The sequence below is a fragment of the Atractosteus spatula genome, chromosome 10, assembly GCF_055471065.1.
Source record: "Atractosteus spatula isolate fAtrSpa1 chromosome 10, fAtrSpa1.hap1, whole genome shotgun sequence".
Taxonomy (NCBI): Eukaryota; Metazoa; Chordata; class Actinopteri; order Semionotiformes; family Lepisosteidae; genus Atractosteus; species Atractosteus spatula.
The window spans coordinates 15,165,145-15,181,558 of NC_142715.1; the positions used below are offsets into that span (position 1 = coordinate 15,165,145).

Consider the following 16,414-nt stretch of genomic DNA (forward strand, 5'->3'; position numbering starts at 1 on the left):
ACTTATAAGCACGAGCAAAAATTGATATTTATAACGCTTATAGATTTTAACAATATAACAGACTTTACTAAAATGTTTACTTTTAAAATAAATATTACATCACAACATGTCAACACCCAGGCACCTGCCGTTAAAGGATGTAGAGATACAGTATATAAGGTTCATGATAAGAATAAAAAACGCTCATGCTAATACACAAGCACCTGTGTCTCACCAAAGCTGACAAATAAAAAGCCAAAAAGACGCACTGCACGTGTAAAAAGGAGAATGAGCGAGTGAGTGGAGATAGGGTGCCTCCTGCAATAAAAGGCTTACAGCACCTGGTATTCCCAGGCAGTCTCCCATCCAAGTACTAACCAGGCCCATCCCTGCTTAGCTTCTGAGATCAGACAAGATCAGGCATGCTTAAGGGGGTGTGGCCGTAAGCAAGAGCAAGGCTCACTGGCACCCTTCTTATAGAGACGACAGCTCCGTCACCTCTTTTACGACGCTGCTTTTTTTCCCTTGCGTTTTTCTCTTCTTCCCACGTTCTCTCTCTTCACTGCCTTCGTCCCCGCTCTATTTCACTTCAGCCTTTCACTCTTGCTTCCTTCCAATGAGGACGGAGCTGCGGGAGAAAGGGCGCTATAGAGGATCGCTGTGGAGAGCTGCTGCTGTGCTTTGACATCTGAGCTCTGTGGAAAACGATCTCAATACAATTCTGAAAAACGCGACTCCTTGAACGCCAGCCGAACAAGTCTCCACAGCCGAAGCGCTGTGTCTCTTTTCAGCTGGCGATAAACCTTTCCTCGATCCTTTGCGGACTTGTAAAACTGTTCATGATCAGAATAAAAAACGCTCACGCTAATACACAAGCACCCGTGTCTCGCCAAAGCTGACAAATAAACAGACGGAAAAGCCGCACTGCACGTGTGAACAGGGGAATGAGCGAGCGAGCGGGGATAGGGCGCCTCCTGCGCTTAAAAGCTTACAGCACCTAGTATTCCCAGGCAGTCTCCCATCCAAGTACTAACTAGGCCTGTCCCTGCTTAGCTTCTGAGATCAGACAAGAGCAGGCATGCTTAAGGGGGTGTAGCAGCAATGCTTGTTAATAAGACAGAATTAAGTGTTGTGGGCTTTCCCAAATGAGGCCCCATCTCTCTGTTCATCTCTGTTGTGCAGCCACAGAGAAACTATTCATGCAGGCTGATTTAAAGATGTTTTCTTTTGATAAGGGATAGCTCCCAAAGGGGGATGCACTTAGCTAAGCCTGGCTATCATGATCAATGGTCATCCATTGGCGCCTATCTGTCTAGGGAGTGCCAGATGGACATTCCTAAGTGTCAGGAGTAAGTGTCTCATATCTCACCTTGATCAACCAATCAGAGACTGGTAGGGCCGAGTAACCCACGTGGGACTCTGATGCCCATGGAACTTTCAGCCAATGAACGAGCTGAAGTTCCTCCAGGTAAAAACAGGCAACACAGAGAGCCTGAGAGATTCAGGAGAATTCTGAATTCTGTGGACTTTTCTAAAGGGAATTCAAAGGAGAATTCCAGGGCAGGACGGCCCAGGAGCAGAAGGCTCCCAAAGGCAGGACATTCTTGCAGCGCGCCTCCTGACCATCCTGAGACTCAGCCCGGACAACCACGGAACGGCCAGTGTGTCCGAGTGCCAGAACTTTCCTTTGTTCTAAGAGTCTAGAGCGGAGGTTGCTATAAAGTAACCAGAGGATCCACCCGAGGTTAGCACCAGCAGCAGGCCTCGTGAACAGGTCGGAACTGTGGACAGCTGAATCACTATTCAGAACTAGCGCTTCTTCAGGAACGAACCGGTCCTCTTCCTGACTTGCTGGGACCCACAGTCATCTTTTCTCCTGTGCACAAACTTTGCTAGTTAAAGCCAACACTAACTAGGCATTGTGCTGCCTTTTTTATCTGGAGGAACTACAGTAGTTCAGTGGCTTAAAGTTCCGCGGGCATTCGAGACCCACGTGGGGTTACCCTGCCCTTCCAGTTCCTGATTGGCTGATTGAGGTGGAGGATGAGTAACAATGACCTCTGACCTTAGGGTTGTAAACCTTGGGATGAGACTCTCCCATGGAATCTCCCAGACAGTAAGGCACCAGAGATGACCATTTCTTAGGGTGGATGGTGAATATCAGCCTTGGGAGCTGTTCCTTATGAGGAAACTCTATGAGCTAGAAAAACACCTTAAATGTGAACCAGATGGAATGGCCTCTCTGTATCCAGCTGCACTGAGATGAGGGAGAGAGGGACTGGCAAGGGAGCAGCAAACTTAATTCCTATATTTTAAATACGCCTTGCCGCTACAGAAGTGTCCTTAGAAGAAAAACATCTTCTATGATAGTGGTACAGTCCATCACACCCCTCCTATAGCCTTTCAAAGAGAAAAAAAAACTGACAACAAAGTATGTCTATGTGTGGTAATCAACCAGGTCTTATAAACATTCTTAAACCCTTCCACCTCCTTTCATTGGAAATGATTTCTACATGTTAGAAGGTTAATTTTGGCTTCTGATATTATGGTGGATTAAGAGTCCTGGAATCTTTGTAGAAGTACAAAGATGAAAGAAAGGGCAGTGTAATCATGGCCAAGAGAAGGCAAATGTTGGACTATCTGCTTGGAGTGAATGGAGCAAAACGTAGGCAATTCCTTGAGCAGAACCTGCTTCATCCTTCAGACTGGGGTTTCTGAAGATCTGTACATTTGAACTTTCAAAGTGACTAAAGTAAAGGAGTTTTCCCTTTTTACCACATAATTCCCACAGATCAACACTAACAGAGAGCCTAATTCCAGCCAGGATTCAATCACTGTCTCTCAGGCACCCCAGCAGTGGACTTCATGACTTCAGAAAGCCATCTTCACCAGTGGAGAACTCAATGCTCTGAGGTTTACTGGCAGAGTCTCACACTGGGTAGTGTTAGATGTTGATAAATAATGTCCTATGGAATTCTACTATTGATAACTTCTACTATGGAACTGTGATGTGTCCTGAAAAAAATCTTCTATGATAGTGGTACAGTCCAGCACAGCCTTTAAAAGAGAAAAAAAAAACTGACAACAACAAAGTAAGTCTGGTGTAATCAACTAGGTCTTGCAAACATACTTAACCTCTTCCAGCTACCAACATTACAAATGCTGTTTACACATTAGATGGTTATTTTTGGCTTCTGATATTATGGTGGATAAAGAGCCCTGGAATCTTTGTAGAAGGACAAAAGACAGAAAGAAAGGGCAGTGTAACCATGGCCAAGAGAAGGGAAATGTTGGAGAGATCTTTTTTCATTCACTTTTTATCATTGTTTTTCTAGCCCAACAAAGATTAACATATATGAGCAGGCGTCCTGTGTCAAATCCAATCTGCCTTCCTTACAAGCATACAGGAATGTCAGTGAATTAAATATTGACATATGAAAATACACAAAAATATGCAATCACACATATGCAGTTTGAGCAAACATAAGACAATAACCAAGTACCACAAACTACCAGGCATCTAGTATCATTAGCAGTTCAGGTGGGGAGCTGCGTCAGCATGTGTAGGCAGCAAAGGAACAAGTAATGGGTCTATTCCATGCTTAAAAGAGAAGAAAGAAAACACAACATTTCAGCCGTGGAGCCTTCTTCAGGTGTGAGGGCTTCACGGCTGAAATGTTGTGTTTTCTTTCTTCTCTTTTCATCTAGTGTCATTAGCCTTTTAACAGTTCCTGTCAAAATAAAATAGAAATGCATAACATTCTAGAGAGAGTTTGAAATACCAAGGTACAATTTAAAACATATCTCTTCCACTACAACCACAATATTTTGGAGAGATCGTTGAACCTCACTGTTCTGACGTGTCCGTTAGCCTCTGTCCTGCTTCAGCAATGAATGTGGCGGGGCACATTCTGAGGGAGATGAGGTCAATCAGGTGGCAGGAAAACCACGCTATGCTTTTTTTTGAGATCCTGAAAAGGACAGAAGGGCCATGTATATGTGTGCAGCTGGATATGTAATTGCAGGTGGCGTAGCAAATTCTGCTGAAGCCCCACTGCCTGGTGTGGACGGTAGCTGTGCATGTTGCAGCAGAATTGTGCATGTGAGATCAAGGGGGCATGTCATGTGTTTCAGCACCTCACTCCCTTCAGAAGCACATGATTCCCTGAGTTCTTTGGATGACCTGTGGACCGATCTTTCACGATGAAGAATTCCTTAAGAAGAATAGATCTCGGCCCACCATCCCAATGCCTCCGTCTCAAAACAGCAACCTCCCACTGCCCTTAGTCTGCAAGGCAGTCCTTTCAAGTGCGATGATGACGCCGGGACCTTCGTTGCCTGTTGTACGAGCTGAACTTTTGTGCTAATCAATTCAACGCTCTTTCCATCAACTCATCTTGTCTTTTGACGCTTCGTGTTTTGTGCTCCTTTGACTATCGGCATATTGGGTGACTGCAAACACTGAAGTTCTTGCTTACGGAGTGTGGTACTGTACTGTCATGTTGACGTCGAGTGAATCTTTCTTTGGCAACATGGGCAGGCTGACAGCAGCGCGAGCGAAAGTAATGGCAAATTTCTTGACTTATTTCTGAATGTGAATGTTCTTTAGAAAAGGGATGCGGCGTTGCTTCTCCCCCGTGTAAAGGTCACACATTCCAGACGTGGTTATGAGCGAACAGTTGCCGCAAGTGTTTGAAAAGAGCAAAAGAGGAAGCAGCCCTGCCATGTGTAAGGATCAAACTCACGCCCTTCAGATTATGAGATTGACACACTACCTACTACGCCAATGACGCCAGCTGCAGCGGACGTGCTGGAAAGTTTGCCTCACATGGATTTCACTCGCATGTTCCCTAATCTTGCGACACCCTCTGCTGGATGTTGCATTTGCCTTTTGATCTCACCGATATTTTTTTGGTCTGTTTGTGTTGCGAGTCCGTCTTTCAGATCTCACCTAGCACAAGTCTCTCTAGCTGAAGTGGCCTCTCTGCTTCAGCATCGTGCCCTCACTCATCCATTAAAAACGTCACTCGAACTTCTGACATGCTGACATGAAATGTCAAGAGAGAGTGGCGGAGACGCTTATGCCAGAGAGAAGATGAAAAGGGGGCGTGGCTGTGAAACACTTGACAGCTGCACGATGCTCTCCATGCAAGGCGTGACCACAGGCTAAAGGACACCTTTCGGCACATCAAGCTCTAAGCACACACCTGGAGGATGCGGGAATCAATCCCGCTACCTCTCGCGTGCAAAGCAAGCGCTGTACCATACAAGCTAAGCCCCCTCGCTGGGGCTTATGCCTCGGCGTCACCTAGTGCCGCTTGTTCCCCTCTTACCGGGCGCAGTTCACTGCCCATCGTCTGCAAGGCAGTCGTGTAATTGCGGCTTTCTTGACTTATTGATGAAGGTCTAACTGGACGAGCGAATGACGCCTCTCCTCCCGTCCTCAAGCTCGCTGACAGATTGAAATGGAAAGGGCTGCTGTGGCTCGTTGGTCTAGTGGTATGATTCTCGCTTAGGGTGCGAGAGGTCCCGGGTTCAACTCCCGGACGAGCCCTTGTGTGCCCTTTTCCTCCTCGTCCACAAGACTGGGAACTGATATCCACATCACTTCCCAGCGTCTGCTTATGGCAAACGATGGAATGTGACTACTGACTGAAAGAGCCTGGTGAATACTCATCACGTGGCTCAATGAGAGCGTGCAGTCAGCTGTCCAAGGCGGCAACCTCATTGCTCGTTCAAAAGAACACGTACTGAAAACTCATCACCACTATGTTGTAGATGAGCACCGCGATTGCTTGTTGTCATGTGTCCTTACTTGGGAAATGCAGAAGCAAAAACTGCCCTCTCTCAGCCACCGAAACGTGTGCGGCTCGCCTTGCGCTCTCTGCGCCTCGCATATTTGTGGAGCTGTCTGCTCTTCTTTCTGTTGAAGTACTCAAGTTACGGGGCGTCCTGCAGCCTATGATGTTCTCACTGAGAGCTTTCAAGATTTGAAGGAAAACTACGAGCTTGATGGCTCAAGGCGAACGAATGTGATTGTTAAGCAATCGATGATCAAAAGCACGTCTTCTAACAATTCGTGAGAGTATTATCAGCACTGTTTTCACTCAGATATAATTTTCACTTGCTAAGCTGACAAATTGGACGAGAAAATGCCGGAGACGCACTCAGTACAGACTGAGGTTGGGAAGGAGGTGTGGCCCTTCAACGCTTGACAACTGAAGGACGTTCTCTCCGCAATGGAGGAGCACCTGTCAGAAGTCGCAGAGGCTAAAGGAGAACACCAGGCTCCTGGAGCCCCAAACTCAGACCTGGAGAATGCAGGCATCGATCCCACTATCTCTTGCATGCTAAGCAAGCGCTCTACCATTTGAGCTAATCCCCCTAACTTCATGCTTCTCAGCATCATGTCTTACCGCCTCTGCCCCTCTTACCGGGCACCGCCCACTGCCCTTGGTCTGCAAGGCAGTCCTTTCAAGTGCGATGATGACGCTGGGACCTTCGTTGCCTATTGTACGAGCTGAACTTTTGTGCTCTTTCCATCAACTCATCTTGTCATCTTACAGTCTGGGTAATTGGAGACTGCACTGTTCTGCTTCCTAAGGTCATATACGGGTTTTTCGCATGAAGCCGTATTGAACAGTATTTCTCGCATTGTGAACATGTGCACACAGCGGTCCCCCGGGTTCCAGTTAGTGCGTAATTACGCATCGATGAAAAACCGGAGGTTTAAAAAACGAAATTAGCTCACTGAAAGTTTGATGTAGAGACTGTGGAAATTTCCACAAGTTGCGGTCTTTAAAATGCATTTGGTTTGAAGACGTTCTGTGCTTCCATTGTGAAGATATGGACAAAACAATATTCGAGCGTGGTAAAAAAAATGTCATAAAAATGACAAAGTGAAGGCTGAGAAAGCATTCACAATGCATTTTATACACAAAGCAAGTGTTTTTGTAACTCTAAGAGATTTCGCGAAAGCACTACAGGCGTGCCAAAATCGTTTTCAAACTTCAAGCTAACTTTACCCCGGTCATAGAGAAAGGACTGCCTTTCACTTCTCTGTGTTTTCTTTCACAGCGCTGTGCACCTTTTCATTGCTCTCACTTTCAGAGCCTCTGCACAGCACACAACTCGACATCAGGAAGCACATTGAAGTGAAAGCAGAAAGCGCTGCGACATGCACTGTGCAGATCCCGCCACACTAAGAGGTGAGTGGGTCTGTTCGATCACAGCGCTAGGTGAATCCCCAAACAGTGTGCATGGCAACAAAAAAAGCTGCTCTGTTTCGAACCAGGGACATTTCACGTGGGAGGCTAACATGATAACCACTACACTATGGAAATGGTGGGAAATTGTGCCCAGTGGCCCAGTGCTGAGTTTCGCCAATGCTATTCAGGGGCTATTCAGGGGCCAATGCTATTCGATGTGAATTGAATGCTATTCAACTCGCCAATGCTATTCAGGGGTGGAAAAGGGTGGAGCCGTGTGTGTCTTTTGTTCAAAGACACCCCCATCTCAGAGCCTACAGGCCTTCCTCCCGCAGGTCCACAAAGATGTTATTTTTTAAGAAGATCCTGCGAAAGTCGGCCGTCCGCCTCTCAGCCCTGCAGTAGGCCAGGCTGAGAGAGAAGCATTCCTTCACCCTGGCAATGTACACCCTGACAAGGTCTAGCTTCAGGCCATTGTACATCATGAGGTTCCTCCTCTCCCAGACAGCTGTCCTCGCTAGGCTGAGGAGGAGGTTCACTAAAATGGCGTTAACCCACCCCCCCCTCAGACCCGCGGTACGCAAAGAGGAACAGCTCTTTCCAGGGCACCCCATCAAGAACAGCTCCTCGAACAGAGCGAAACAGGCCATCCAGCAGATCCGTCAAGTACGCCCTGGCTCGAGCTGGGGGAAGATCTTACCCCAGAACACCTCTGAGACCGGCACTCTGAAGCGTTTCGCCACCATCAGCCTGTAGATGCAAGCCCCGCAAGTCTCGAGGGCCCAGGCAGTTGTACCCCGGCTCGCCCACTCCCCTCCCCCTCCTACCTGTCCTCCCTCTCCACCCAATCCATCTCCACCACCTCCCCTTCCCCCTCCATCTTCATGCTCTGTAATTCCCCCTCCGCCGTCCCTGCCCCATCCATCTCCAGACACCCATCCTCCATTCCTTCTTCCACCACTTCCCCTACCTCTCCTCCCATGACCATATCCAACTCCCCTTCCTCAGTCTCTGCCAACGGTGCCTGCCCGAGTATTGAAGAGGCTCCCTCACCTGGCAGGGCGGTGTCTTGTGGCTGCTGCAGGGCAACCGGGCGCTTCCCCTCAGGCTCCTCTGGGTCCTCGGGTGTCTGTTCGTCTGGGCCTATGTCCACCTTGCCAGGTTCTTGTCGCTGTTGCCGCTGCCGCTTGGTCACACGCCTCACAGCAGCGCCTTTGTTGACCCCAGCAGGCTTCTCATCCCTGGACCCAGAAGAGGGCCCTGCTGGCTCACCGGTAAGCTGGGGCACCGCTGATGGTGATGGTGGTGGTGGTGCTGGTGCCGTCACCTCCTCCCTCTGCCTCTCTCCCTGCACAGGCTGGGGTGTCATAAGCCCACTGGTACGCTGAGGGGCCGCCTCTGGTGGTGGTGGTGCCCGTAGGATCTCAGCTGCATCACGCTGCACCACCGCCTGTTGTGGAGCAACCTCCCACCGCTTCTCTTGCGGCACAGAGTGGGACGCAGCAGGATTGTTAGGGCAACGGGGCGCCTCTGCTGGTGGAGATGCTGGCTGGTCCCAGGCTCCTTTCTGCTGCGCTGTACCCAGTATTAGAGGGGTCTCTCTCTGCCTCTCCCCCATCACTGGCTGGGGCGTTGCTGGCTCACTGGGGTCCTGGGGCGCCGCTGCTGGCAACTCTCCATGGTCAGCTGCAGCGGCCACTTGTAGTCCATCTTCAACCCCCCTCGGCGTTGTGGGCAGCTGCTCCTGCGGCGGCTGGATCTTCCAGCTCCGGCTCGCAGTTGCAGCTCATGAGCGCATGGAGGCAGTCCGGGCACTTGGCAGCGGTGCAGTTCCTGGCGCGGTGGCCGGGCTGTCTGCACTCATAGCAGAGGAACTCAGGGCAGTCCTTGGCGATGTGCCCCGAGTCCAGGCAGACATGACACACCCTTTGTTGCTGGTCGTGGAGGACCCTGAAGTACTGGTCCCCCTCTGCCGTGGCGAAGCGGGTGCTGTACGGCAACGAGGCTACATGCTCGGGAAAGCGAATCCGAACAAACCTCGTGCCATCAGCAATGGTGGTCCCAGGGTAGTGGCGCATCCTGATGTCAGAAATCACTCTCACCCCCCAGCTACTCAGCTTCTCCTTGATAGTCTCGTCTGAGATATATGCCGGGAGGTGGAGGAAGGACACCACTACCTCCTTCGGCTCCAGCCAGCGGCAGTAGCAGGGTGTGCCCTGCACATCCAGCCCCACAGCCACCGCGTCCCCATGATCTTTTGAGTCCAGAGTCAGTTCAAACTCTTTTGGCGTCCGGGGGCGGCAGGCAAAAAGAGAGCCCTCCCCACAGACGCTGTGCACTGCTGCGATAATAGCAGATGGTTTCTCCATGCCGCTCACATCCACCACAACAGTATGCGCCCTTGCAAAAACCCGCCGGGGGGATCGGTCTGAATTCCTCATCCTTCTCTTTCCTACACCACTCTCCTCCTCCACTACAATAACATTCTCTGCCTCCATGTTTTTTCCTTCCATTAAAACACAAACAGGACTCAGAAAGCAACAAAAAAGCAACAACAAAAAACCAAAAGTCTCTCCCCTCCCCAAACAGCACTAGGCTGAAGGGGAGGGCTTCAAAAATCAACCAAAAACACCAAAAAACCACAAAAATTCACAAAAAACAAAGTCTTACTTGAGACAAACAAATCCTCTATTCCTCTCCTTCTTCCTGCTCTCACGCTGACTACGCCCCTGTGACATCAGAGGGCCTGCTCAAGGGGGTGTGGCCGTAAGCAAGAGCAGGGCTCACTGGCACCCTTCTTATAGAGACGACAGCTCCGTCACCTCTTTTACGACGCTGCTTTTTTTCCCTTGCGTTTTTCTCTTCTTCCCACGTTCTCTCTCTTCACTGCCTTCGTCCCCGCTCTATTTCACTTCAGCCTTTCACTCTTGCTTCCTTCCAATGAGGACGGAGCTGCGGGAGAAAGGGCGCTATAGAGGATCGCTGTGGAGAGCTGCTGCTGTGCTTTGACATCTGAGCTCTGTGGAAAACGATCTCAATACAATTCTGAAAAACGCGACTCCCCGAACGCCAGCCGAACAAGTCTCCACAGCCGAAGCGCTGTGTCTCTTTTCAGCTGGCGATAAACCTTTCCTCGATCCTTTGCGGACTTGTAAAACTGTTCATGATCAGAATAAAAAACGCTCACGCTAATACACAAGCACCCGTGTCTCGCCAAAGCTGACAAATAAACAGACGGACAAGCCGCACTGCACGTGTGAACAGGGGAATGAGCGAGCGAGCGGGGATAGGGCGCCTCCTGCGCTTAAAAGCTTACAGCACCTGGTATTCCCAGGCGGTCTCCCATCCAAGTACTAACCAGGCCCATCCCTGTTGAGCTTCCGAGATCAGACGAGATCAGGCGTGCTCAAGGGGGTGTGGCCGTAAACGAGAGCAAGGCTCGCTGGCACCCTTCTTATAGAGAGGACAGCTCCGTCACCTCTTTTACGACGCTGCTTTTTTTCCCTTGCGTTTTTCTCTTCTTCCCACGTTCTCTCTCTTCACTGCCTTCGTCCCCGCTCTATTTCACTTCAGCCTTTCACTCTTGCTTCCTTCCAATGAGGACGGAGCTGCGGGAGAAAGGGCGCTATAGAGGATCGCTGTGGAGAGCTGCTGCTGTGCTTTGACATCTGAGCTCTGTGGAAAACGATCTCAATACAATTCTGAAAAACGCGACTCCCCGAACGCCAGCCGAACAATTCTCCACAGCCGAAGCGCTGTGTCTCTTTTCAGCTGGCGATAAACCTTTCCTCGATCCTTTGCGGACTTGTAAAACTGTTCATGATCAGAATAAAAAACGCTCACGCTAATACACAAGCACCCGTGTCTCGCCAAAGCTGACAAATAAACAGACGGAAAAGCCGCACTGCACGTGTGAAAAGGGGAATAAGCGAGCGAGCGGGGATAGGGCGCCTCCTGCGCTTAAAAGCTTACAGCACCTGGTATTCCCAGGCAGTCTCCCATCCCAGTACTAACCAGGCCCGTCGCTGCTTAGTTTCAAAGATCAAATGAGCTCAAGCGAGTGGAAAGCTCATTGGCACCCTTCTTATAGAGAGGATAGCTCCGTCACCTCTCTTACGACGCTGCTTTTTTTCCCTTGCGTTTTTCTCTTCTTCCCACATTCTCTCTCTTCACAGCCTTCGTCCCCGCTCTATTTCACTTCAGCCTTTCACTCTTGCTTCCTTCCAATGAGGACGGAGCTGCGGGAGAAAGGGCGCTATAGAGGATCGCTGTGGAGAGCTGCTGCTGTGCTTTGACATCTGAGCTCTGTGGAAAACGATCTCAATACAATTCTGAAATACGCGACTCCCAGAACGCCAGCCGAATAAGTCTTGAAGTGGAAAGTAAATTGATTCTTAAAATGTAGAGAGCTTTGTAAAAAAAATATATTGGTGCTTTTAGATAATATATTTCAAGGATGTAATTGCTGTGCTACAGTACGTGCAGAATTTTAGAAAACAGTGCGTCAACAAAGTACACTGTTTAGGTTACTTTAGAAGACAATGTACCAAAACAATATATGCTGTCTGGGTCGTTAGAATTAGCTGAAAGTAACTGATAAGCTTTGAATAACATATCTAGTGCTTCTTCTCTCACTTTTTGATGTAATCTGTTTTCTCTTAGGGAAAGGGGAAGTTTTAGAAGGGACAAAGCGCTGAGCTTTTTTACAGCGCAACGTCTTATAAAAACCCTGTACTGCTTGTAACAAATTGAGTCTCTGGTTGCACTTTGCGAAGTGGCAGCAGGGCTCGCAATATTGAAATAAAGACCTTACTCAGGTGAGAACTCTCTCTTGTGCCTTCCTTGATAGTTATATTTCCATGACACCGGTTTTAATGTCTGTAGATTGTATCTTATTTTTATTTTTTGTTTTGTTTCATGTTCATATTATGTGTTTTCACCCAGTTGACTCCAGTTAATAACAGTTCACCCAGTTAATAGCCACTTTTTATGCGCGAAAAACGGGTGATCTTTCTATCTCGTGATCAGCTTAGTATCTTTCTGTAAGTTTTTTTCTTCTTAATTAAACGTTTAAAATACATGAATTTCATAAAGACAACACACGTTTTGAACAGAAAAAAATCATATTCTGTTCTCTTCCTGGTATGTATAACAGATCAGCAGGTCTTATTTTCCCAATTGCTTTTTTCCACTGTATTTATCATATTGGCTAGCCAATGTCCTCTCTTAGCTAGGTAATGTTACTTGTGGATGTGCTTCTGCGTTGCGTAGAAGCACATGTATCCATAGAAAGTGTATTATACTACTATTTGAGCTACAGTACATAAAAATAATTATATCGTTATTAATTTCTTTAGGTACGTGATTCCATATTATATTCCCTATTAATCAAATTCTAAAAGTATACTTTTGTTTACTCAGATAACGAGCACATTCACAGAAAATGTTAATATCTTATGACTTTTCACAAAGTATATAAACTTAAGATGGTCAGAAGGAGCATGTAAAAACGTTTCCAAAACGTGGTAAAATCTTACTACATGTAAGACTTTGATGCTTAAAATGTTTAGGAAGAAAGTGGAATACTGGTGTGTATTTTTTCTTTAAACTACCAATACCAGCCATATACAGTTTACACTATATGTTTATGTTCCTAAATTAATATAGTTTATGGTGGTGTATCGTGGTTGTAGAGGTTTGATGGGTTTACTGAGACAATTATTAATTGTAGCAGTAATCACGAGGTTGTTCGTTGTGGCTTTTAGAAAATCAATCGTCAGAACAACTAACAACGCACACACACGGGTTCAATACACGAGATACATAAATTGTGCACCAAACATATACTAGTCTGCCTGGATACGAGCGGCAGACCTTACTGTGAGGGTTATCAATATACAAGGTATATAATCTCGAAGAGATGCCAACACAAAGAGATACACAACAGAGAATATATGTCAATATATATCGTTCGGTTACCAAATCGCTAATCAGTGTTATTACCCACTGTTACTCTAAACTCGGAGATAAATACATTACTCATGAATTAAATTGATAACAACTTGTGTTGAGGTACAATTGAATTCTCGAGACGCAATGTAGAACATGGGGTTTACTTATCCACTGTGTATGGATTTTGAATTTCCCGGCACGATCACCAAGCCAGCTGACAGGCTCTGTCGCAGCCTCTGTTCCAGCGGTTGTCCAATGGGCATTGTCCCGGCGTCCTCTGGCTACCGGCCAACCAGTTGAGGTACAGCTCGGAGTAGGACGGGCGGAGGAATCTGACTGCGGCGCGCAGGGCAGTCGTTGCTCCGAGGAGATCTACCAGTAGTCCGGCTGGCTAGTAGAAAGTCTCTATGCACAGAGTGTGACCGCGAGTCCTCACAAGTCACTCTTTTGCCTGGGAAGAAGCTGGTTCGTTCCCGGTCCAGCGCTGCTTCTGAATAAGCTATTCAGGTTGTCGACGAGGGTCCAACTGTAGGCTGCCGTTGATCAAGCGGAGCATTCACGTTGGTAGAATTCTGAGTACGTACGGGATCCTCGGCCTTGCGCTTAGAACAAAGTCCAAGTCCCTTTGCAGACAACAGCAGTTGTCACATGATTGTCTCTGAGGATGCGCAAAAATGGCCAAGGAGAGCCCCGATCTGAGCTTGCGTCCCTTTTTGACCAAGACACAGATGTGTGCTGATTGGTTGAGAGTTTGGCGGGCATTGGAGACCCACGTGGTATTACCATGCCCTGCCAGTCCCTGATTGGTTGATCAAGGTGAGATATGAGTCACTTACTCTTGACACTTAGGAATGCAGTCCAGATGTCCATTTGGCACTCCCTAGACAGATAGGCGCCAATGGATGACCATTGATCATGATAGCCAGGCTTAGCTAAGTGCATCCCCATCTGGGAGCTGTCCCTTATCAAAAGAAAACATCTTAAATCAGCCTGCATGAATACTTTCTCTGTGGCTGCACCACAGAGATGGAGGGTGAGATGGGGCCTCATTTAGGACAGCATACCACCGCTTAATTCTGTCTTATTAACAAGCATTGCCGCTACAATGGCATCTCTCCTGTCAAACTTCCTCCTGACGTGTTTGACAGGATCTGGGCCGTGGTGAACAGTGGGAAAGACGCCCTGTGGAGAGTGAGGAACATGGGGCTGTTCAAAGGCATCGAGGTCCCAGTCAAGGCAGCAGGTAGCCTGGCCCTGTTCATCACCCTAGAGAACTATTACCTCAGAGATCTGTGGAGAGAAGGGAGGGAGGAAGCAGAAAATCTGTGGGAAATAGAGAGCATAGGTCAATATCTCAAGAAACTGTGAAAAACATTATCATGTTTAAGTAAAGAATGTGATTTGCACCAGAAAAAAAGAAATTGTTGCTATGTAACTGGTACCATGTCAAAATATAATGAGATGTGATCATATATACTGTTTTAAGTATGTATATTAATGTAAAGCTTTCTAATTTGTGATGTCCTGTATTTTTTTGTGAAAAGAAAATAAAGTTCTTAAAAAATCGATTCACCTAGGGCGAGGCTCGGCCATTGCACTCCGGCTGTGCTGACCCCTGCGAATTCCCCAAATGTGGGAATCTCGACTGCATAATTTCTGGTAGTGGGGGACTGCGTTCGCGCTCTCCCCTGATGTGCTTGGTCCAATATCAGATATGGAAGAATTATGACACCACGTGCTGCGATAGGATCCCAGTTCGAAAGCCACTGCTGGTTCCCGGTTTCTTTTAGTTAGAGGTCCGGAGAAGCATTTCAAGCTGGTTACACTACTCCTTCCGGACATTCATTCCCTTTTCAAAGTCAGTCGTTTTGCTGTAGTCTGCATTATTTAGGCTGATTATCGAGGTTATCCTTTATTTGGTCATGGGGGCTTCGGTACTGTATGCTAATTCTCAAGACAGTTTCACCCGTTTTCTGATTGCTAGGTTCTGTACCAGTGCAGACATGTCAAACAGTGAATAGTCACAAACAGTCTATTGTATCTGTGCTCAATGAATGAAATCAGTAATAAATGAATATATGTATAGTTATACGAAAAACAAGTGGTTTATCGACTCATCTTCATTTGCAGATTTAGAGGCAGCTTCGATATTCGTTTTACAAATGTTTTTTTTTTTTATATGGGTCACACATGTAGCGGCGAGGCTTAATAATAAGAAAGAATTAAGTGTTTCTGAGCTTCCCAAATGAGGCCCCATTTCTCTGTTCATCTCTGTGGTGCAGCCACAGAGAGACCATTAGTGCAGGGTGATTTAAGGCTTCCTAGGACAGCTCCCAAAGGGGGATGCACTTAGCTAAGTCTGGCTATCATGATCAATGGTCATCCACTGGCGCCTATCAGTCTAGGGAGTGCCGGATGGACATCTGGACTGCATTACTAAGTGTCAGGACTAAGTGACTCATATCTCACCTTGATCAACCAATCAGGGACTGGTAGGGCTGAGTAACCCACGTGGGACTCTGATGCCCATGGAACTTTCAGCTAATCAACGAGCTGAAGTTCCTCCAGGTAAAAACAGGCAACACAGGCCTGGAGATTCAGATTCGGGAGATTCAACAAGATTCAGATTTGGGAGATTCAGTAAGATTCTGGAGAGGATTCTGTGGACTGTTCTAAAGGGAATTCAAAGGAGAATTCCAGGGTAGGACGGCCCAGGAGCAGAAGGCTCCCAAGGGCAGGACATTCTCGCAGCGCGCCTCCTGACCATCTCGAGACTCAGCCCGGACAACCATGGAATGGCCAGTGTGTCTGAGTGCCAGAACTTTCCTTTGTTCTAAGAGTCTAGAGTGGAGGTTCCCAGAGAATAACCAGAGGATCCACCCGAGGTTAGCACCAGCAGCAAGCCTCGTGAACAGGTCGGGACTGTGGACAGCTGAATCACTATTCAGAACTAGCTCTTCATCAGGAACGAACCGGTCCTCTTCCTGACTTGCTGGGACCCACAGTAACTTTTCTCCTGTGCGCAAACTTTGCTAGTTAAAGCCAACACAACTAGCCGGTCAGTGAGCATCAGCAGCGCACCGTCGCAAGCCGCACAGCACAACCTGGCACCGAGCCAGAGAGCGCGGATTGGACAGCAACAGCCTGCAACTGTTTCTTTGTGCCCGCAGGAGATCTGAATCCCCAGAAATTGGATGAGTATTCAACTTCAATGCATTACAGCTCGAGAATTCAATTGTTATCCCAACCAGTTGATATCAATTTAATTCCTAAGA

At 47.7% G+C, this 16,414-nt stretch overlaps 1 protein-coding gene, 2 non-coding genes and 2 pseudogenes across 3 annotated transcripts in view; 2 read left to right on the plus strand and 3 right to left on the minus strand.

Moving 5' to 3' along the window:
• Nucleotides 1-16,414, minus strand: part of LOC148825419 (uncharacterized) — a 244,459-nt gene that overhangs the window by 169,372 nt on the left and 58,673 nt on the right. The gene's annotated exons all lie outside the window — the stretch shown is intronic.
• On the minus strand, nucleotides 309-427 carry LOC148825434 (5S ribosomal RNA; annotated as a pseudogene).
• On the plus strand, nucleotides 5,462-5,533 carry trnap-agg (transfer RNA proline (anticodon AGG)). Its single transcript has one exon. It is a non-coding gene; the product is annotated as a tRNA-Pro (tRNA).
• LOC148825436 (5S ribosomal RNA) lies at nucleotides 10,497-10,615 on the minus strand (annotated as a pseudogene).
• LOC148825437 (U1 spliceosomal RNA) lies at nucleotides 14,666-14,830 on the plus strand. The gene has a single exon (XR_016092054.1). It is a non-coding gene; the product is annotated as a U1 spliceosomal RNA (small nuclear RNA).